The 23,270-nt window shown below is 39.4% G+C and overlaps 1 protein-coding gene across 1 annotated transcript in view; it reads left to right on the top strand.

Annotated features, from left to right (window-relative positions):
* Nucleotides 1–23,270, top strand: part of LOC122808680 (alpha-2-macroglobulin-like) — a 2,380,392-nt gene that overhangs the window by 2,336,671 nt on the left and 20,451 nt on the right. The gene's annotated exons all lie outside the window — the stretch shown is intronic.

Raw genomic sequence — 23,270 nt, 5'->3', positions numbered from 1 at the left:
CTGAGTAATATGCATGAACTTAGAAAGATTGCTGTTAAGCAATTGTTTTTTGATAATAGCACCAGAGCACAAAACCTTTTAACAGAATGACTTAGCCAACAGAAAGTAGAAAGGGTTGTTTCTAAACTCAGGGAGCCTATAACAAGAAAAATAACCAGAGATCCTGTAGAGGTATTCAAAATATTTCAGAAATTTTTTGAAAATTTTTGAAATTTTGTATAAAGCAGAGAAATGTGGAAATCAGGAAAAAGCACAGATAGAAGTATTTATGGAAGACTTAAATATGAACAGGTCAGAGGTAGATGAGGGTCAGCAATTAAAAGTAAAGATAGGAGGTGATGAAACAAAAACAGTGATGTGTAATCAATCTGCAGCAAAGTCTCCAGGAATAGATGGTATTCTGGTGGAAGTTTGGACACTCGGGAAAAAAATGGATAAAGATCTGGAAGGTTTTTGTTTAACAGTATTTTAAAAAGACGGGAAGTACCAACTTCCTGGAAAAATATATAGTAGCTGTAATACTTAAGAAGGTAAAGACCCAACAGAGCCAGCTTCATATAGGCCAATTTCAATTTTAAACAATAATTATAAAGCATTTATGTTTATAATGGCTAAATGAATGGCAATGGTGCTGACAAAAATAATAGATATGTATCTATGTGCTTGGAGGGGAGGCAAACATTTGACAACATTAATAGAACAATGATGATTCAGAGGGAATCAGAATGTAAGAAAATACTGCTGTTGTTAGTGGGGCTTGGTGCAGAGAAGGCATTCAGCGGAGTAAGCTAGGATTTTTTGGGTAGGACAATGGAAGCATTTGTATTCCCTGGTACAATAATAAAATTGTGTGGGAAGATATATGAAGGACTGGAAACAAAATCAAAATGAGGGGGTTCCTTTCTGATTAAGTTGTACCACTCAGGGGTGTCTTATTTCCCCTTTGTTATTTGCATTGTATTTAGAACTACTGGCAAAGGAAAGAAGGAGCTCAGAAATTCATGGATATAACTGGTATGACAATCAAGACAAGTTGGCTTTATTTGCAGACAGTATTATTTTATAGTTGATAAAACCAGAAAAGGACATCCCACATATGAATTAGTTCACCAATACCCATATTTCTGGGGATATGATAAAATTAAATATTTAGGAGTATGGGTTAAAAAGGATTCTTTTATGGCAGCTAAGGTAAGGATATGTGGGGAGAGACTAAGCAAAATATAAAAACTGGAAGTTCTCGTCTGTGACTATCTATAGCAAGATACAAGCAGTAAAAATGTTTTAGCCCCTTTAGTTTTATACACAGGTCAGGTATATTTTAAATCAACCAGAGGAGAAGTTGTAGATAGTAATAAAGAGTTGAAGGATTTTATTTAGAAGGGACAGAGGGCAAGATTCTAGTGGGATCAGTTGATCCTTCCAATAGAACAAGGTGTTTTAGGATTACCTGATTTGAAAGGATATTTTAGAGCTGCATAGTTGAGGTTGTTATACATAATAAAAGCAAAAAGCTACAATTCGAAGTTGAAAGAGATGATGATGAAATGGGGGGGGCGATTCAACAAATGAGAGAGTGGGATTTATGCTGAAACTTAAGGAGTATGACAACAGTGACACTAAATATTATATTTATAAAATAGCAGAAAGTATTCTAAGAACTAAGTCAACAACGGAATGGTGAAAGGAGATTTTGATGAAAGGGATGACTGCAACTAGGGATGCAGAGAACAGACAAGAAGGGGCCGGAATTTACTGGTGCAAACTGGCCAAGGAACTAAGGTATTGGGAACAAATAATTAGAGAGGAAAAGTAAGAGAATGGGAAGAGACCAAGAAGACATTGGGACTGTAGGCTACAGATTGTCTTCCATATCAGGAACTGATATAAAAATATAGTCAAACAGAAAGGGATAGGGGACATCTTAGTGAGGGGCCTGTACTGGTAGAGTTTTTAGTTTAATCCATTGTTAAAAAAGGAATAATTAGTAGGGAATATAAAATACTGGATGATAACTATGAGAATATTAGTTTAATCCATTGTTTAAAAAGGCATAATTAGTAGGGGTATTAAATATTGCATGATAACTATGGGAATAAATCACAGGAGGTTAGTAAAATTGGAAGAGAGATTGGATAAACAATTTACAAAGAAAGAATGGGAGGACATTTGTATGGCTACCAAATATGCAACAAAGCCTAGAGGATTAGGATTTTACCGTGGAAGTATCTGCATGGGTATTTTTTACCCCAAGCAAACTCCAGCAAATTTTCCCTCAAGTAGATAGCAAATGTTGAAGGTGTGAAGGGGAAGAAAGAGGTAACTGGGAACATATGATTTGGCAGACTGTAAAAATTCCCTGCACAGTACTCTGACAGAAATACTGGGACAGTAAATGGATATAATGTAGGAAATTATTTTTTCAGCTGGAATACAGGATCTGAATTGCCTAAACATAGTGAGGCCTTCTTAAGTTTTATTCTAATGGCTGTGAAAAAAATAATTAGGAGATAATGAAAATCAAAGTCTAAACCAACCATTTTGGAAGTAATGAATGTTGTAACAGAGACAAAAGACCTGGAAATGGGATCTTTAGAAAAGAATAAGAGCAAATTACATACATAAAAATTGAAATTGTGGGAACAATACATGCAGAAAAAAAATTTGGAAGAGGAATAAATTTAAGGGAAGACAGGAATTGACCCACCTATGTAATGTTGTATTGATTATATTGTACTAAAAATATATGCTGCGTATAATGTTTGCAATAATGAACAAGTTAATACTGTTTGTTTTCATAGGTTCATAGGTAGGTACTAGGCTATCGGCCCAAGGGCCTACGTAAGCCAAGCCGGCAAGGTTCCATAGCTTATGCCACCCAAGAAAGTTATTTTCCTGTGCCACTGTCCAGCAGAGACACAGAAGTGATCCCCGGGGTGTATTTCCTATTTCCCATCCACTCATCAAGATTTTTCTTGAAGAGTGCTAATGAAGAACTTCGCTTGACATAGATGGGTAGCTTGTTCCAGAGTATAGGAAGTCTCTGGGACAGGAATCTATCTCTCCAGCATGTCCTGTTTATTGTGGTGACAAGGTTTAGGTCCCTAGAGCGTGTAGGTCAGAGGGAATGGGATTTCTTTAGGTGTAGCATGTCCAACAGCTCTGGGTTTGACTTAGCTTTATATGTTAGGCAGAGATCATCTCGGAGTAGGTGATATGCTACAGAGTAAAGCTGGAGTTTTTTGAGGCCGTCAGTGTAGGGCATTTGTTTGAGGCCAGTAATCCCCTTTGTGAGGTACTTCTGTGGCCTTTCCAGCTGCTGCAGATGTCTTGTGAGGTACATTCAAAAAGGGGCGTTGTACTCTATAATGGGTCTAGTGAGTGACGAGTAGAGGGGAACAATGACCTCTTTATTCCTGGATGAGAACCCTTTTGTGATGAGGTGTGCCACGTAGAAGGACTTCCTGACTACTGTGGCGATGTGACTATCAAAGGAGAGACTACTGTCCACCTGGGTCCCAAGGTCTCTTATCATGCATTTGGTGTTAAGTAGATTACTGCCTATGTGGTAGTTCATGGGTACCAAACGGGATGACACTGCACTTTTTGGCATTGAGCTTGAGGCCATGGCTCTTACACCAGGCATGTGTCTCAGTGAGGCCCTTCTGTAGGATGTCCACATCATTTGGGGACTTGACTATGGCTCCTAGTTTGCAGTCATCTGCGAACTTCGTTAGCCAGAGACCTTCTGTGTTAGCCTGTACTTCAGAGAAGTAGATACCAAACAGGAGAGTTCCCAGGACGGATCCCTGTGGTACTCCACTTGTCACTGCTTTGAGGTCAGATTTGGAGTCTGCAACTTTTACAGTGTGGGTTCTGTCAGTGAGCCAGTTGGCAACCCATCTTGTGACGTAGGGATTTATACCTAGTTTATTGAGTTTAGTTATAATTCCAGAAGGTTTACCTATATCACAAGTGATAATTCAATATAGGTGTTATAAAAAATATATGATTTTCATCAAAGATACCTGCAGAACTGCACATATAGCTTCTGTAAAAAGAAGAGGTGATGAGTGGGATAAAGGCACTGAGCGGGAGTGGAGTAATGTATATCTGAATGGACAAGACAATCTAGCATATATAAATCTAATTACTTTCAAGCTTACACTGGACCGCATCATGGTGCCACTTATCACAGCAGAAGTCACAGTGCACTACCTGATCTTGATGCTCTTGTGCAACTTTTACGCACATGTTTGCGTACTACTGGAACTTGGTAAAGACAACAATCCCTCAACAGCAGTGTTCTATAAATGTCATGCAGCAGGTCTCATGGCAGCTTCAGTATAATTTATAGCTTGGATAAGGACCACATCACCTCAAGACACTTTCCCAGAGGAAGACAAATAGAATTCACTGAACTCTAACTTAACCTGTGGCAAGACAAACTATCAGTTTATAGCTTGATACAGGACACAGTTCATGTCTCTTTATGACTATGTAAGATGCCAAAAATATAGTGGCAGAACTAATTATTACAAAAGATGCTTTTAGATTTAGATTTTTCAGTTACCCTCTCAATAAACTGGACCACATGCCAAAGGGGACATTGCATTCAATGATCGGTCTAATCAATGCTGAATGTAAAAGGGCAGTGCCTTATTTAAATCCATTTGGCAATTAGCTGTGCTAAGTAAAAGGACTTTCTGACTGCTGTAGATGAGCAAATGACAGGGAATTATCAACTCATGTTCCAAGGTCTTTAACTACAGCTGGAGTTGGTATGCTCAGAATCCCTCAGACTTAAAAAATTAAGTGCAAGAATTAATTAGCAAATCAAGTAGAGACATAATAGTCTTAAATTGGTCTGAAGTAATGTAACCACTCCAACTACCAGCCACCTAGTTTTGGCCATACCTTGATAAGTCTAATCATGTAACATTATTTTTCAAAAATCAGTAAAAACAGTGCAGTCAGTAATTCAAAACTCAAGAATTACAAATGGACAGTTCTCCTTAAACTTCGTGATGAGTTGTGAAAAGATAAATAAATTAAATAGTTTATAGTTAAACATTAAGTCAAAGAGTTTAATAAAGAACTGAGAATCATAGGAAATAGGAAGCAACTGAGTCTTCCGAACAGTTATGCCTAGTCAGTACCCACCTTTAAACTGTATTTCCTTTTTAAAGGAAGGCAAGGCCAGTCAAGCCAGGGGTGAATTTGTGTATACCAATGAGATCATTCAGTTCTCATTTAAAGGAACATAGTGTATAACACTGCTTTATTTGCAATGGGAGTCTGTTCCAGAGGTGGGTAAGGTGCTATGTAATGAACCTTTCTTTCATTCATATTTTATTAATCTGATGATGAAAATTTTGATTCCTGGTTCTGCTGCTGGTGGGACTACTCGATTTGTGGAAATACATGAGATCCAGGATCACTGGGTCCCTAATGGCATGGAAGGCAAGGCATAGTTCTTTCCTCAGAAGTCTGTAAAATACTGGTTATTCATGGTTTTTAAGTCAATGATCTTTTAGTTATTAACATCTGGAGTCTTTCTAGTTATTTGGTATGTCTAGTGAGGTACATCTCAAAGATGACATTGTATTCGATGATTGGTCTAGTCAATGCTGAATATAAAGGGACAATACCCTATTCACATATGGATGATATTCCTTTGGCAGTTAGCTGTGCTAAGTAAAAGGACTTTCTGACTACTGCTGTTACATAATGATCTAATGACAGGGAATTATCAACCCAAGTTTTAAGGTCTTTAACAACACTCTATTTTTTGAGTGGGGGTGTTGTTTATGTTGTATGCTGGGGGAGGGTTACCAAATGTGCCAATATTGTACTTTTCAGCATTTAATATGAACTCATTTTAGTACACCAGGTATTTATGAGTGCAAGTTCTTGGTGAAGGACTTTAGCATCAGATGGGGGACTTGACAATGAATCCCAGTTTACAGCTGTCTGCAAACTTGATTAGCCATAGGTTGTAGTTCATGGTGTAGAGATCAGAAAACTTAATTCAGAACAAAAAAAAAGGTCCCAGCACTGAGCCATGCAGGGCACCACAAGTCACCTTCATACCCTCTGATAAGGCATCTACTACCTGTACTGTATGGGTTCTGTCTTTTGGCCAATTTGCAATCCATCTTTAAACACATAGATTTATTTGTAATGCATTAAGCTTACTAAGTGTGCCAGCATGGAGAATAGTGTCAAGTTCCTTGGCACGGTCAAGATATGCTGTATGGGCATCATGACCGCTGCCAACAGCCTGTGTTACCCTTTTGAAGATGTTAACCAGATTCATTGGGCAGGTTCTACTATTGATAAAGTTGAAATTCAGTGAGTCTATAATGATGACATTTTTAATATCATAATTTATCAGGACAGTTATAATATTTCCATGGGACTGTCAATAAGACTTGTCAGGCTGATGGGCCTTTAAATCCAGGGGTCGCTGGTAGGGCCACCCATGTGAAGTGGCATCACTACCGCAGCTTGCCAAACCTTGCTGACAAAGCCAGTAGATTATTTCAGGTTAAATAGTTTAAGGAGTGGCTGTGCCAAGGCTTGTTTAATACTATTAAATGGCTAGGTATATTGTTGGATCCCATGGAAGAAGTATTCTTTGTCTTTGAGACCAGTTTCAGTATATTTTCCTGTAGTAATGACAGAGGTCTGAGAAATTTAGGGATAAGTGGACTTTAGACATAGTTTCTGGAGTAAAATGTGCTCCACATTTGTTTGTAAGTACAGTGACAGTCTCTGCTGGATAAGACTAGGTGATAGCATTATAAAAATAAATTTAGAGCACTTCTGGTTGTTATTTATTAGTTTTGTAACAGAGCTAAGTAAAGACTTGTATTTTTCTTTAGCTTTGGATGTTAACCTAAATTCACAGACTGCTTTAGTAGACTTAATAATATTGTTTCAATTGTTTAGGCAATTTTTTGATGTTATCCTTGATAGGAGAGTTTTTGATCTGCTGTATTATACTTAAGGACTTTTTTAGGGCGGTCATGGTGGTGCAGTGGTTAGCATTGTCATCTCACAGCAAGAGGTTCTCCGGCTGGGCTGGGGTGCCTTCTGTGTGGAGTCTGCATGTCCTCCCTGTGGTCGTGTGGGTTTCCTCCGGGTGCTCCGGTTTCCTCCCACATCCCAAAGATATGCTGTAGGTGGATTGGACACTCCAAATTGGCCCTAGGTGTGAGTGTGTGCCTTCCATGGAAGGTTGGGCGCCAGGCTGGCAACTCGACACTGTAAAACTTCAATGCCAATCATGAGCGGACAGGTGATCCGCTGTGGCGAACCCTAAGCGGGAAAAGCCGAAAGAAGAAGAAGAAGAATTATACTTAAGGACTTTTTCTGTTTTATTTTAGAATTTATTTATGTTGGTGCACCACCAGGGTTGTTTGTTTTTAAATTTACATTATATTTTGATCTGGTAGGGACTGCTAGATGTTCATTGTTCCCATTGCTGCAATAGCCTTTAATGATTATCATACTTAAATCCATTTCTGAGGACGGAAGCCTGGTTTGTGTGTTCTTTTAGAGTTAGTCTGGCCATTAAAATTATTATTCTTGCATATCCTTTGGATGCTGTGTTTTTTCATTGTTTTTGGTTATATACTAAATGTGCATCCTTTTTGGCCAGTATTCATGTAGAGGAGTTATTGGTATATAGATATACATATAGATATATGTGTGTGTAGCTATATATATATATATATATATATATATATATATATATATACAGACACAAATACATATGTGTGTGTGTGTGTGTGTGTATGTATTTGTATACACACACCCACTTATGCATGTGCATAAGTGGGTGTGTGTATACAAATACACACACACACACACACACATACTTGTGTGTGTTTCTCTCTCTCTCTATATATATATATATATATATATATATATATATATATATACATATATATACATATATATATATATATATATATATATATATATATATATATATATATATATATATGTATGTATATGGGGTACCTTCATTTGCTGAAAGTTGATTTGACTGACAAACATTTTAGTCGGACCAAATGACTGAAACTTCATTTCACTGACACTTCATTTGACTGACAATTAGTACTGGCAGTGTCTAGAGCACTGTAAGGCAACTAAAATGAATATGTCCTTTCCTACACTGTAGTGCGACCCTGGAGTTAGTATATATAGTTGGGGGGGGGGGTCTCATGTTATATTCTCTGCTTTTGATTTTATATTGTTTAGTAAAACTGAAGTAAGCTGTGCCGCCTCCACCCCCTCTAACTATGTATACTAACTTCAGGGTCACACTACAGTGGAGAAAAGGACATATTCCTTTTACTTGCCTTACAGTGCTCTAGACACTGCCAATACTAATTGTCAGTCAAATGAAGTGTCAGTCAAATGAAGTTTCAGTCATTTGATCTGACTTAAATGTTTGTCAGTCAAATGAGCTTTCAGTCAAATGAAGGTAACCCGTGTGTGTGTGTGGGTATATTTGTGTATGTGTGTGTGTCTGTGTATCTATATATATATATATATATATATATATATATATATATATATATATATACACATATAGATATGCACACACACACACACACACACACACACACACACACATATATATATATATATATATATATATATATATATATACATATATATTTATAGGGGGGTGTGGGGAGCAAAGCCCCCCACTTGGGTGGGGTTGATTTGCTTTGGTGTGTTTGTTTTTAGTTTTGGACAACTGCATTTTTACCTGGAGTTAAATTACTGTGATCCGACCATTCATTATAGTACGTTTTCTGCAAAGTCGTCTCATCGTTTTACATTTCAGGGATGTGGGGTTTTGATCATGAAAAGTAGATTCATACATCTATATATATATATATATATATATATATATATATATATATATATATATATATATATATATATATAAACATAAGAAAAATGGTAACATTTTGTTGTTTTTTTGAAGTTTGAGTTTTCAGAAGCTCGATCATATCATCTCGACAATATGAATTTTGAGTTTCTAAAAAGTCAAGCTTTTGACATAGACCCATTTTATGTATAACATTTATATATATATATATATATATATATATATATATATATATATATATACACACACACAGACATATGTGTGTGTCTGTATATATATATATATATATATATATATATATATATATATATATAAAAACACACACACACACACACACACACACACACATGTATATCTATATATCGATCTACTTCAGAACCTCGAAATTTCAAAAACTTCGAACTGCAAACGGTCAAGACCATATGATCAAACTTTTCAAACTTTGAAATTGTAATAAAAAAAATAAAAACAACATTTTTTTTATTTGCATTTTTGAACAGGGCAAGCCCCCCTGCACCCTTCACATCCCCTGCTAAACAAATATATATATATATATATATATATATATATATATATATATATATATATATATATATATATATATATACCAACTCCGAGATCGTATAGTGAAGAAAACGGTAAATTTCCTGTCCATACGACGATCTCCATTTAAACGTTTGAAGTTTCAAAACTTCGATCTTATGGTCTCGATCATTTACAGTTTGAAGTTTTGAAATTTCAAACTTGTGAAGAGAATCTATATATATATATATATATATATATATATATATATATATATATATATATATGTATATATGTCTGTGTATGCACAAAGTATGTTTTCCTTTTTGTTTATGTATATTTTTGTCTTAACCCAGTATTTCTTAACTGTTATCTGTTTCATTTGTGTGACCACTATGTTTAGCTTTAGCTAGTGTGGGGCTTCTTTGTCAGCTCCCTTGGACTAAGTGTTTTTCCTCTTTGAGATCACCTTTTCTTTTTCTTCTGTGACGACATTTTCTTTAGTAGTGACAGCGGTCTAAGATAATTTAGCAATAAATGTACTACTAATGCAAACTTTTTAATGTTCTGTAAAACTTTAAATGAGGGGAACAGTGTATCGTTTGAGCAGGGACAATGACAGAGAAAGTACTGCTTATATTCATGCTGTGACAGCTTATGTGCCATTTTTTTTTTTGTCAGACTAATTTTACTTCTAAAAAGTACTGACAGGATTTTAGTATCCTGCTTCTGCATTATTGTGTTCTGGGATATTTTCTCTTTATGGATGAGTGTAAATGTTCTGCTTGTGTAGACTTTTGACAATTCATCTTCCATCTGACTCATTCCTTTGATCCTATCCACATCCAATGCATCCTTCCTGAGCACAGCATGGATTCTTACCCACTTCTGCTGGATAAACTTACATAGTTCCTAGAAAGAAAAATAAACTTTCCGGAAAGCTTTTGCTGACTAAGTGTGATCAATCTGTGACTCAGTGGATGGTGGGTGAACCTACTGTGGCCATTTTTTTGTTCATCAGAAAACTCACATATGCTTTTTGGTGTCCTCTGGTGTAGACCTCTAGGCCAGTTTTTCGGCTGTTCCACTGTCCAGACTGGGCATGGGAGAATCATCTTTACTGGGATGTGGAGTTTTTCTGTAGGCTGATACTGGATGTGTTCAAGGGAAGGGACCTCATTCAGGCACTCAGAATCCTGTACTAGTTTGTCTCAGAAGATACCTGTTAAGTTAAAACAAAATGTTAATTCTTGTACATCTGCGGAATGGTATCAATAGGTAAAGATTATTTTCTTACCTTAGTTAAGAAATTGTTGCATTCAGTCCTGGTAAATAGCCTTCAGTACCTGTTTAACAGATCACTTGAAATATCCCTGAGGAAGACTGGTCTTCCAACCAATTGTGAGGTAACTTCTTGCCCTTACCGGTACCAAATTTATTCATTTTTTGTTGACCTGATAGTTGTTCCCAGTATATTGAGGAGATTTTGTAATATATTACAAGTGTTTTTGTTTCATTATGTACCGTACTGTGGTGGTGGTGCTGCGGTAGCGTTGTTGCCTCACAGCAAGACGCTGTCCGGTTCGATTCTCAGCTAGAGCGTCTTCTGCGTAGAGACATGCGTGAATGGGCATACCTTCGTTGAAGGTTGTGCATCAGGGCTGGCAACTTGGCATGTAAAAATCTACTGCCAGTCATTAACGGACCGGAGTTCCGCTGTGGCGACCCCTAACCGGGAAAAGACAAAAGACACAACATGTGCCTTACCATCCTCAAGTGCCAACATTGGATTTAACATATTATATTGTTTGTAACAATTCTGATTCACAATCTTTAGTCCCCATGAAAGCAGAAAGGCTTTACAAATGTTATCAGATAACAAGCACTAATGTTTTTTGTCTTAATTTCTTTCCCCCTGTACTTATAGATGGCAAAGTTAAGGTACATATTTGATACTACAATTTTTTGTTCTACTTGCACATAATAGAATTCATAACTTATAGTCACTTATCTAGAGTTTCACTCCTATCTGTGTCATATTGTTATTGATATGGCTGTAGTATCTAAACATGCCTTAAAAGGGTATGTATGATTGTGAGGGTCTGCTTTGAGTTATCAGAAACCCACTGAGAATGAAAAGGACGAGATGACTTTGCCAAACAATTTCCTGAACTCTCAGATCACTGCAATTTTAGGCCAGGAAACTAACCACTTGGCCACCAACACATAAAAAACAAACCAAAGCAAATCAAACCCACACCACCCTTAATTAAATATACCAACTCCAAGATTGCACTATAGTGGAGAAAAGGGCAAAGTTCACCATGGTACATCAAGTAGTAAAACTCCTGTGATCTGAGAGTTCAAGAAATTAAGTGTTCGGCGAGGTCATCCCAGTGATTACAAGTTCAGTGAAGTGGATTTTCGATAATTACAGGTAGCCTCTGTTTGCAGTACTTTGCCTAGAACCTCCGCTATGGTTTGAGGAGGTAAGCCTATGTATGAATTCCAGTCTCCCTATGTTCTTTTGTGAACTGAAAACTGAGGGAGAAAGGATACTTCATTACTTGGATGTCCACAGACAACTCAGCAACTGTCTTTACAGAAGGTGAAATCTGTGTCAGAGCAAACTGTTTCCAAATGGTTGCCTCAGACTGTTTCCTGTTTGTATTTCCACCACAACAAAACTATTCTAGGTAGGGTTAAAGCACATTCTACCAGGGCTTTGGCTTCTTCTATGACTTTTTGGAAAGAGTTAGACTGTATGAGTATTCTAAAAGCAGCAACTTGTTCCTCTCTGCACACTTTTACAAAGCAGTATAAACTTGATTCCTTTTTCTGGTCTATGGCAGACTTTGCATATCCAGGGTAATTCTGAAGATTCAGAAGTACTCTCCAAAGAATAGTTGTGGTGCCCTCCTGGCCTAGCAATATCTGCTCTCCCTTTTACAGCCAAGAGCAGCTGGCATAAGCTTCCTCACTATCTGGATCTACTCACGTAAGACAGGGGGAGTTTGACACACCCTAATCTAAGACATAATACATTTTCTGCCTGCGTTCTGATACCTTTTAGACACCTCTTCTTTGAAGGCATGCAGCAGTTATTAAAGGACGCAAATTATTTTTCTACTAGAAGATATTATTTTGACATGTTGAAGACCTTTCTAGTTGGTTCTTACCAAATAATGAGTGCCCTACCTGGGATTGTACCACTGTTACTCAAATATGTGTGTGAGTTACTAGTCTCGGACCTTCATACTTCTTTGTCAAGATGCATATTACGGCTACTTCAGTATGCCTGCCATGGATTCTTCTCTATCTTAAATGTTTTCTAAATAACATATTTTCTGATAGGAATGTTTCACCAGAGATCATCTTGCAAACAGGTTGCTGTTTTCTGTAATCTTAACTTTCTGCAGGAAAATTTAACTACATTTCCATTTGAATTTGCACACAGACACATTTAAGGTTCATTACCTGGTAAACCTTTCTTCATTTTGTTGTGACATATGCAAAATCAGTATCTGAGTTGCAAGCGCTCTTGGATGGTAAAATCTATCTGGTCTCTATTTGGGATAGAGTATCTCCAAGAAGAAATCCCTCATCTACACCCAAAGTTGTTTTTGAGTATCTTTGAATCAGGCAAGCAGTCACTCGGTGCTCTATCATAACCATAAGAACCAGGGAGAAGGGACTTTGCATACTCTGGACATGCACAGGCAGCTCAGGTGCTAACTTAACCAAGTCATTTAGAAAAGCCAATTGGTTATTTATTTATGAGTCAAACAGATGATTTGCAGTTGGTTGTTGTTGGCTTTTATTATACCCATAAGTTCATAGGTGTTTAGTAGGCTAACTACCACTGGTGTCTTTTAAAACCTAGCCATGCATCCCAAATCTCTAACAAGCTTTGGAACCATTGGTAAGTTTAAGCATGAGCTTGAGAGGCGAAACATTTACAGGCTGCCTGTGTCCATTAGAGACACAAGTAACAAACCATGGATGAATTTCCTGTTCCCCATCCATTTGTCCAAGTTGCACTTAAATTGGGTTACCCACTCTAACAAATGAGTTCCAGGCAGTTTTAAAGGCTACTCTCTGAGGGCCTAGTCTTTTTCTGAAAGCATATTGGAAAGGAATAGACTGTAGAAGCTTTCTAGAGACAGCTACATGGTCCTCTGTATATAGATGTGCACCAAAGTTACAAGTGTTATTATTATTGTTTTGTTTTATTAGTTTTATTTTCCATTTGAATAACGAGAAAGTCAGACTCAGCATTAATCCCATTTTCAGCAGAGGCTCTGGTAGAAAAGCCCTAAAGAAGAAAATACATTTCGGTAACATATAATCTGATGCTGTTAATCTTCACCTAATCCTTGACAGTGGGTTCAGGTCCGATCTTTGGAACCAACTTGGCCGCATTTTACAGCTTGCGCTCTCCAAACTCTCAAGCTATGCACTACCCATAATGCTCCTCAATGAGATTATCTCAGATCTCGTTTGCCGCTTCACAGGCCAGACATGTTCATTCCTTCTTTCGAGCTTAGCTAGTTATTGTAAGTGTTTTCAATTTTTTCATATTCTCCTTGCCTTTTTTTCTCTTAACTTCCTGTATCTCTTTTACTACCTGCTCCTCTTCCTTTTCTAATTAAACTTATATCTTTCTCTTTACCATTGGTATTCTGTCTCTTACCATTGTTGGTAACCCTTCTTTCCCTTAATACCTGATAAGATACTGCTTAATACCAGTGTTGGTATTGTTTCTTTCTCTCTGCCCTATAATATATATTTGTGTGTGTGTGTGTGTATTATTTTTATTTATATATATATATATATATATATATATATATATATATATATATATATATATATCCTGTTTAATTCGATCTTGTCCGTTGATAATGGCGGACCAAAAAGAAAAACTTTCTCCCTCAAAACCTTCTAAGGGCACCTCAGGGTTCAAGAGGTGTAAAGAATGTGAGGATAAAATGCCCAATTCAGATGGACATACCCTGTGTGTCTGCTGTTTGAGTAAAATTCATCTTCAGGAAAATTGTGCGATCTGTCATGGGTTCTCGATCCTCACATTGATAGAAAGAAAAAAAAAACTAATTTTGAAAGGACTCCTGAAATCTCCCTTTGACAAGGCCATCTCTGGTTCCAAAAAAAAAAACTTCTGCTTTTGATTATTCTTCTTCATATGGATCCAAGAAAGATCATCCTCGGTTTTAAAGGCCTTTCAATCATCTAGGAAAATTTCAAAAACTACCTCAGTGCCGAAGAGTTCATTGGCACTGGATGATTGGCTACAAAATTGGCTTTGGAGCCGAGAATGACAGCTACTTTATCGGTACCGACTGATTCCTCAGTACTTAAAACATTGGGGCTACCTGAGCTCCTCAGAACATCCTATTCACTGTCTGTGGACCCCTTTAGAGATAACCCGTTTATTGAAGTCGGCCATCCCAGATCTCCTTCTACTGCATCTGTAAAATCTACTAGGAGTCTGTCAGAAGCCGATATATTGAGATGTGACTAGTGGATCAGCTTCTTGTGGCAAGAGGATTATCTTCAGTTCTGAGCCAATCCAGCGTCAAGACTGTCCATCCCAAGACTGCAACATACCCTCCTCCTCCAACTGTTGATGAGCATTTGGAGCCTCCTAACCCAACACTCCCAGCTCTGACTGACTCGGTTCCAAAAGCTTTTTCGTCTTCGGTTCCAAGAACCTCCTTGAGTGTCTCCAAGCTTTCTACACCGGAGACTTCCCGGGGTCAAGATTCTCTGGTCAGGTCCAAAATGCATGGTACTTTTTTGGTTCCCTGAACAATCTATGCCTCTTGTTCCATCGCTCCGTGTAGTAACAACCCAGGCTTCTCTTCCAGAGGTGGTCACCTCGGTGCAGGGTGTGACCCCAGTTCCGAAGGGGTCTATTTTGGTTCCGAGCTCCCATCCCTCTATGGGTGGGGCCTGTCTTCCTGATGATATAGAAGGCTTTATCCATTGGAGATTCTCAGTTCTTGCCATCCCTGTCGAGACATATTTCTTCTTCCTCTTGACCGGAGCTCCCATTGATCTCACCCCTGGGACAGATGGCACAAAAGTCTCAGGTGACTCCCACCTTTGTGGTATCCTCTTTGGACACTTCCCCAGACCATCCCCCTTGAGGAAGTCCCTGTGAGAGGAAGTACAAGAGGAAGCACCTAAACTCCCTGAAGAGTCTTACACTGAAGATACTGACTTGGATGAAGGGGAAGGTTCCCCCAGGTCACCCCCTGACAATGTTTCCTTCGGGGACATCCTGGAAATCCTGAAATAGTGGGGTGATTGGTCATCCTCCCAGCCTTCCTTGGAGGAATCAGTATACCTGGAGGCTTTTTTGTGCCCAACCCTCCACTTCTTGGATCTCTTCTCCCTCTGCCGATCTTATTAACCTGATTGCTTAGCTGGCATGGAAGATACCTGACTCCATAAAGCCAATCCTAAAGAGAAGTGACCGTGTTCTATCTGCACCCAAAGAAGAAGAACCACACTGGTCCAAGCGTATTCCTGTTGATGCCATGGTGATAACAGCTGCCACCAAGAGGCAACTTGCAGAGGAGAGTCCCACTATCTGCCCTCCTAACAAGGAGTCTAGGATGATGGATAGATTTGGGAAGCGTGTTTATACTTCATTGCCTTCACTCTGAAGTCTTTGAACTGCATGGCACACTTTACAAGATTACAGAGAGATTTGATTAAGGAACTTTTGAATACTGTCTCAGGAGCTGTGGCCGAAGAGGTGCATGACAAAGTCTCCTCTAAGCTAGCGACCCTAGATGCTATTTCCAGTTTGTCCATGAGGCTCATTGTGCATGCATCCGAAAGGATGACTAGAACAGTGGGTTCAGGCATAGCCATTAGAAGGCACTCCTGGATAAGCTTGTGCAACTTTGCAGAGCCATTTAAAGCATTGTTCGTCAATGGTCCCTTTGATAGATCCACCCTTTTTGGCCCAAAGGTTAAAGATACACTAGCCAGAAGTGAGCAAGAAGGTAAGACCGTATCTGCCATAGGTATATGTTTTTCCACCCCTCAGAGGCCTTACTCAAGAAAGCAAAGGAGTGGGATACTATGGTTTATAAAGTCCAAAGGGCCTTTCCAAGATTCACGGGGTAAATACTTCCCCTGGGGCAGAGGAAGAAGTAATAGAAGATGCAAAACCAGGGATCTAGTGAGTCCTTCTTTGGAACTTCCTGTCAGCATCCCTGAAAAGGTGCATGATTGCCTTCCTCTGGAGGTAGTCAGGAGGTGATTGTCCCTGCACCTACCTGCCTGGCAATTGATAACTTCAGACAAATGGGTGCAGGAGATAATATCCAGAGGGTATACAGTTCCATTGCTTGTCAATCCCAAATCAAACAAAAAACTCCCAGATGTTCCACCCAATCAAAGTGAAGCAGCAGTCTTAGAACTTCAAAAGCTGCTCAAAAACGAATCATACAAACAGTCCCACCAGACCAAATAGGATCTGGGGTTTACCTAAGATGCTTTTTAGTGCCCCAAAAAAAACAGGGGACTGGAGACCCACTTTTGGACCTTAGCCAATTCAACAAGACAGTTCGCCAAACCAATTTCCGGATGGTCTTGGTACAGTCTATACTTCCTTTTTTGGAAAAAGGCAACTGGATGTGCTCTATAGACTTCCAGAATCCTTATTACCACATAAAAATGGAAAAGAGCTCCAGGAGATTTCTACACTTCTGGCTAGGAGCAAGTCATTTCCAGTTCAGACTGCTGCCCTTTGATTGATCTCACCACAGTCCCCAAGGGTGTTCACCAAATGCATGGCAGTTGTTGCAGTTCATCTCAGACTGCAAGGTTTTTGAGTCTTTCCTTATCTCGACGACTGGCACCTCACCGCTACCACCAGCCATCACATAGAACAAGCAAGAGACTATACAATGAAAGTTTGCACATCTCTAGGCATTGCAACAAATTTTGAAAAATCTAATCATCAACCCTCACAACATCTAATTTCACTGGCACCCAACTAGATACAGTCTCAGGAATTGCTTCTCTTCTTCTGGACAGACTACACAGTATCAGGGCTATAGTCAGACAAATTCTCCAAAACTACAAAGTTCCAGCGAGACTTGTTCTTCAAACTTTAGGATCTATGGCTGGCTCCATCACCTTGGATCCTCTAGCGAGGTTTCACATGAGAATACTCCAGTGGTTGCCAGCAACACAATGGTCTCTAATGTTTCAACCCATGTCTTACCCAATAGCGATTACCAATTGTTGCAAACGAGACCTCAAATGGTGGCTTTACTCCCACCACATTCTCCAAGGCTGCCCATTCATCCTACCTCAACCCCACGCCATAATGACCACGGATGCTTCCCAGATAGGGTGGGGGGAGCATTATCTGGGAAAGACATTCCAAGGCACATGGGCACCATTGGAGGCCAATTAGCACATCAATGTCCTGGAAATGAGGGCAGTGATGTTAGCATTGCAAGCATTTCAGAATGCCCTCCCTCTAGGAACAGTTGCAATTCAGACAGACAACATGTCAGTTGTCTAGTATATCAAAAACAAGGGGGACCAAATCTTACCCTTTATGTCAAGAAGCACTCCGGGTTCGGCAATGGGTGATTTCTTCCAACTGCTTTCTGATAGCAACGCACATTCCAGGAAGTGCCAACGTGATTGCAGACAAACTGAGCAGGACAATTTGAATGCCTCATGAGTGGTCTCTGAACCCTGTAGTGGCGGACAGGATATTTCATCATTGGGGCCAACCTTGCTGTGACCTATTTGCTTCTCCCCTGAACAACAAGTGCAGAAATGACTTCGCCCTAATCCCCCCCACTGTGGGAGTCACCCAGAGACTCTCTACTCCATGCCTTGCCTCCGGGTCTGTTATATGCCTTTCCCTCCCTCCTCTAATATCACATTTTCTAAAGAAAGCTAAAAGGATGGAGAATTCCATAATCCTCATTGCTCCCTTCTGGCCTCGACAAGTTTGGTTTCCCTTCCTATGGCCTCATCTCATACAGAAACCATGGATTTTGGACCCAGTTCCAGATCTCCTAACTCACCCACAGGGCATGGTTCACCCCAATCTCCAACACCTCAAGCTCACAGCATGGCTTCTCCAAGTTCCACGATTGCCAGGTATCCTTCTCTTTCTTCCCCCATCCAATGTATAATTATGGCACATCACAAACCAGGTACCAGAAGATTATACCATTGCAAATGGCAGAAATTTACCAAATGGGCCTTAAATAAAGGACTGGATCATTATACTGCTCCCATTCATGACGTCCTAGACTTTTTGAATGTACGTTTCCAATCTGGTTCCTCTGCTTCTACGGTAAAAGTACTTCTAGCAGCAATTTCAAACTTTCACTCAGGTTGGAATAATTTTCCACTAATGGGTCACAAGATTTGTAAAGCTTTCTTAAAAGGACTGCTTCTCCTAAAACCACCATTTAAGGAACCATCTCCCCCATGGAATTTAACAGCTGTCCTTCAAGCATTAACTAAAACTCCCTTTGAACCATCATCATCCTTTCAATTGAAATACTTATCCCAGAAGACAGTATTTTTAATGGCTTTTACTTCTGCAAAAAGTGTTTCGGAAATCCAGGCCCTCTCTTGCAAATCATCGTACTTAATTTTTCAAAAAGATAGGGTTACATTGAGAACAAACCCATCCTTTCTACCTAAGGTGGCCTCTGAAACCAATATTCATCAGTCCCTACAATTACCAGTATTTTTCTCTAATTTTTCTAACAAAGGGGGATATACACTTCATTTATTAGATGTGCACAGACAACTACGTTTCTGTCTACACAGAACAAAGGAATTTAGAAATTCAGACGAATTGTTTGTATCCTTTTCATCCCATCATATGGGCAACTCAATTTTCAAAGGTTACTTTATCAAAATAGCTTAGAGACTACATTACTTTCATTTACCATGTTTGAGGGCTTCAACTCTCCAAACCAGTTCAAGCACATTCAACCAGAGCTGTGGAAACATCAGCAGTTTTTCATGCCAGATCCTCTCTGTACGACATCTGTGCAGCAGCCACATGGTCTTCTCATCATACCTACATTACTCATTACAAATTAGATCAGGTCTTGAGGGGTCGAGCATCCTTTGGCTCTATGGTGGTTAGGAATATTCTTCCTTGAGACCTCCCAAGGCTAAAGTAGCTGGGGATGCTGTCCAACTGTCAAGGATTAGGTGAAGATTAACAACATCAGATAAAGAAGTTATGTCTTACCATAAAGTTCCATCTGTGTTGTTGATCTTCACCAATCCTAGACATACCCACCCACCTTTCCCCCTTCCTAAGACTCTTAGTAGATCTCCTTACGCCTGAGCTAGGCTCATGCTAAGGACCCATATATGGCCTCATCTCAGTATTACCTGTATAATCTATAATTATTTGTACCACCTTTTATACTGAACACTATTATCTGGCAAACTTGATCTGAAGTAATCTCTGTGAGGAGCATTATGGGTAGTTCCTGGCTCGAGAGTTTGGAGAGCGTGAGCTGTAAAATGTGGCCGAGTCAGTTCCGAGGATCAGAACCAAATCCCACTGTCAAGGATTGGTGAAGATCAACAACACAGATGGAACTTTATGGTAAGACATAACTTCTTTTTATGTTGATAACATTTTAATAGTAAAAGAAATCACACTGATTTTTTATGAATGAGACCAAAGAGCATATTAACCGCAGACTCAGGCCAACAAAATAGATGCATACATATGTGCATATATTAAGAATATAAAGCAAATATGTAGAAGAGTAGCAAGGTGTGAGAAGATTCAGAAATCAGAAAATTAAAAGTTAAGATTACATGTTATAGTCTAAAAGTGATCTAAGAAAGTAGGAGAAGGTGAATCAGAGAAGTAAAAAATAGAAGACCAGAGCAGTAGGACAAAAGTGGGTGGATATTATAGTGAGAAGAAGAGAGTGATGGAAGAGAAAAGAGAAGAGGTGGAGTGGAAGAGAAATATATAGGAAAGGGAACTTATGGGTCACTTCTAGCTTGAAGAAAGGCAAGTACAGAGTCTGGAGTTGAGAAAAGTATTCTTTTAAGGTGTGTTTGAATATATGGCTGGTAGGTATTGATCTGATATCTAAAGAAATCTTAATCTTGTTCCAGGCTTTGTTTACTGTGTTGGAATATAAGCTTTGTCTTATTTTTTTTAATGTTTGTGGATTTCAAGAAGCTGTTATTCAGATGAGCAAAGAGGATGGCCAGGAAGATACTTTTTGAGAATGTTGCTGATGTATGGATGATGTTACGGATTATATATTATTGTGTGGACTAAGAGAAGTTGAGTATCCCTGAGGTAATGGGGCAACTCGAGCCAGCTTAATGATTTCAGGTCAGAGCAGTTATGAAGGTTATATAACTGATTGGCTGTAAATCTAGATACCTTGTTATAGCATACTGTAGTTCTAGTTGGGTGATAAGTGATTATTTAAAGAAATTATGGCTGTGAAAAAGGAATAATGGGGTGAATGCGAATTCTGTGATTTTTTTGTTACAGTGATCTTTTCTAAGGATGATCTACTGGAAATGTTAATTGAAATGTAAAAAAATGTTGCTCTATGTACTGTGCACCACAGTGTTGCAAGTATAAGCAGCAGTACCACCGACAAAGAATTCATAGGTTCATAGATTCATAGATGTGTACTAGGCTAATAGCCCTGGAGCCTTTACAAGCCTAGCCCATAGAAGTGCCCTGGCATTTTGCCACCCGACATTACTTCACAGTGCCTCTATCAAGTAGAGCCACTGGAGTGATCCCCGGGGTGAACTTTCTATTTCCCATTCACTCATCAAGATTTCTCTTGAAGAAGGCCAGTGAGATACTCTGCTTGACATGTACGAGAAGTCTATTCCAGAGCATGGGCAGTCTGTGGGTTATGAACCTGTCCCTCCCAGCATGTTCTGTTGATTGTAGTAATGAGGTTTAGGTCTCTGGAGCTTGTGGTGCGGAGGGATTGGGATTTGTTTAGATGTAGCATTTCTAACAGAACTGGGTCAGACATGACTTTGTAAGTCAAGCAGAGATTGCCTGTTAGTAGACGATATGAGACAGAGAATAGCTGGAGTTTTTTTACTCTGTCCGTGTAAGACGTGTTTAAGGCCTAGGATCCACTTCATGAGGTACTTTTGTGGCCTCTCCAGCTGTTGCAGGTGTCTAGTGAAGTACATGCCAAATGGGGCATTATACTCTATGATTGGTCTAATGAGGGAAGAGTAGAGAGAAATGATGACCTCTTTCTTCCTGGATGCAAAACCCTTGGTAATGAGATGTGCCACATAGAAGGAATTTATGACCACAGTGGCAATGTGGTGGTGGAAGGAGAGGATGCAGTCAACCTGTGTCCCCAGATCTCTTATAATACCTTCAGTGTTAAGTGGGCTCCCATCAATGTGGTAATTAGTGGGAACAGAGTTTTTCCCAAAGGGGATGACACATTTCTTGGCATTAATGTTAAGGCCATGGTTTCGACACCAGTCATTGGTCTCAGTGAGGCCTTTCTGTAGGATGTCTGCATCACTTGGAGAGTTAATAATGGCTCCCAGCTTGCAGTCATCTGCGAACTTGGTCAGCCAGAGTCCCTCTGTGTTGGCCTGGACTTCTGAGAAGTAGATGCCAAACAGGGGAGGATCCAGACCGATCCCTGTGCGACTCCACTTATGATTGGTCAGCAGTTTGACTTGGAGTCCACTACTTTCACACTGTGGGTTCTATCTGTGAGCCAATGTGCAACCCATCTAATGATATAGGGGTTGACGCCTAGTTTGGTGAGTTTATTAATAATTCCTGAGTGAGGAATGGTATCAAAGGCTGTGGCCAGATCGAGGTAGGTTGTATGAACTGCCTTGCCCTCATCCACAGCTCTGGTGACTGACTTAAAGAAGTCAACCAGGTTAAAGAGGCATGATCTACCTTTTACAAAACCAAATTGCATGGGATCTGGAGTTTGGAGATTCCCTATATCCTTGTGAATTAGGTCCATGATGATGCGCACCATAGCCTTACATATTAGACTTGTTAGGCTAATGGGACAATAATTTCCAGGGTTTGTAGTCACTCCTCCTTTATGGAGAGGGATGACTGTAGCAGTGCTCCATTCAGTAGGGACAAAACCTGAGGTGAGGCTGTGAGTGAACAGGGCACACAGATGTGGTGCCAGTTCACTTTGTAATTCATGTAGAACACACCCAGAGATATTGTCGGGTCCCATTGAAGCTGTATTCTTGGCCTTGGACAATGCAGCTTTATCCTGTGCTGCAGTAATGCTGGGTGCCTGACATTCTTCCGGTATTAAGATTGGTCCTTTAGAGGGAGAGAAAGGGGTAAAGTTCGCAATGAATATGTCAGCCAATATGTTGGCAATATCTGTTGGCTCAGTATAGGAGGTACCAATGTGCAGTAACTCAGAGCAAATCTGGGTATTGCCATGGAGATTCTTGATATAGAAGGCTTTGTGGGGTTTTTTTTAGTGTCTTCTGCAATTCTACCTTCATAGCTGGCATTGGAGGTTTTGGTGAGGGATCTCAACGTTTTGTTGAGGCTTATAAGGGAATTTTTCCAGTCTTGGGACTTCACCTTTCTCTGCAACAATTTCTTCCTTCTCTTGCAGAGTTTTTTAATGGCAGGGGATCACCAGCATTTATATACATGTTCGTACAGTGCATTGGTGTATGATTCAGCAGTCATGCATCTATTTTCCATTGGCATAGGTGCCGTGAAGTTAGCCACCTCTGTTTTTAGGAGTCCAAAGTCAGCTTTGGAGAAGTTTTT

Source organism: Protopterus annectens, chromosome 8.part0 (genome assembly GCF_019279795.1).
Source record: "Protopterus annectens isolate FY-2018-M chromosome 8.part0, PAN1.0, whole genome shotgun sequence".
Classification (NCBI taxonomy): Eukaryota; Metazoa; Chordata; order Ceratodontiformes; family Protopteridae; genus Protopterus; species Protopterus annectens.
The sequence above is the reverse complement of the archived record's forward strand: the minus strand, read 5'-3'. Positions and strand labels throughout refer to the sequence as shown.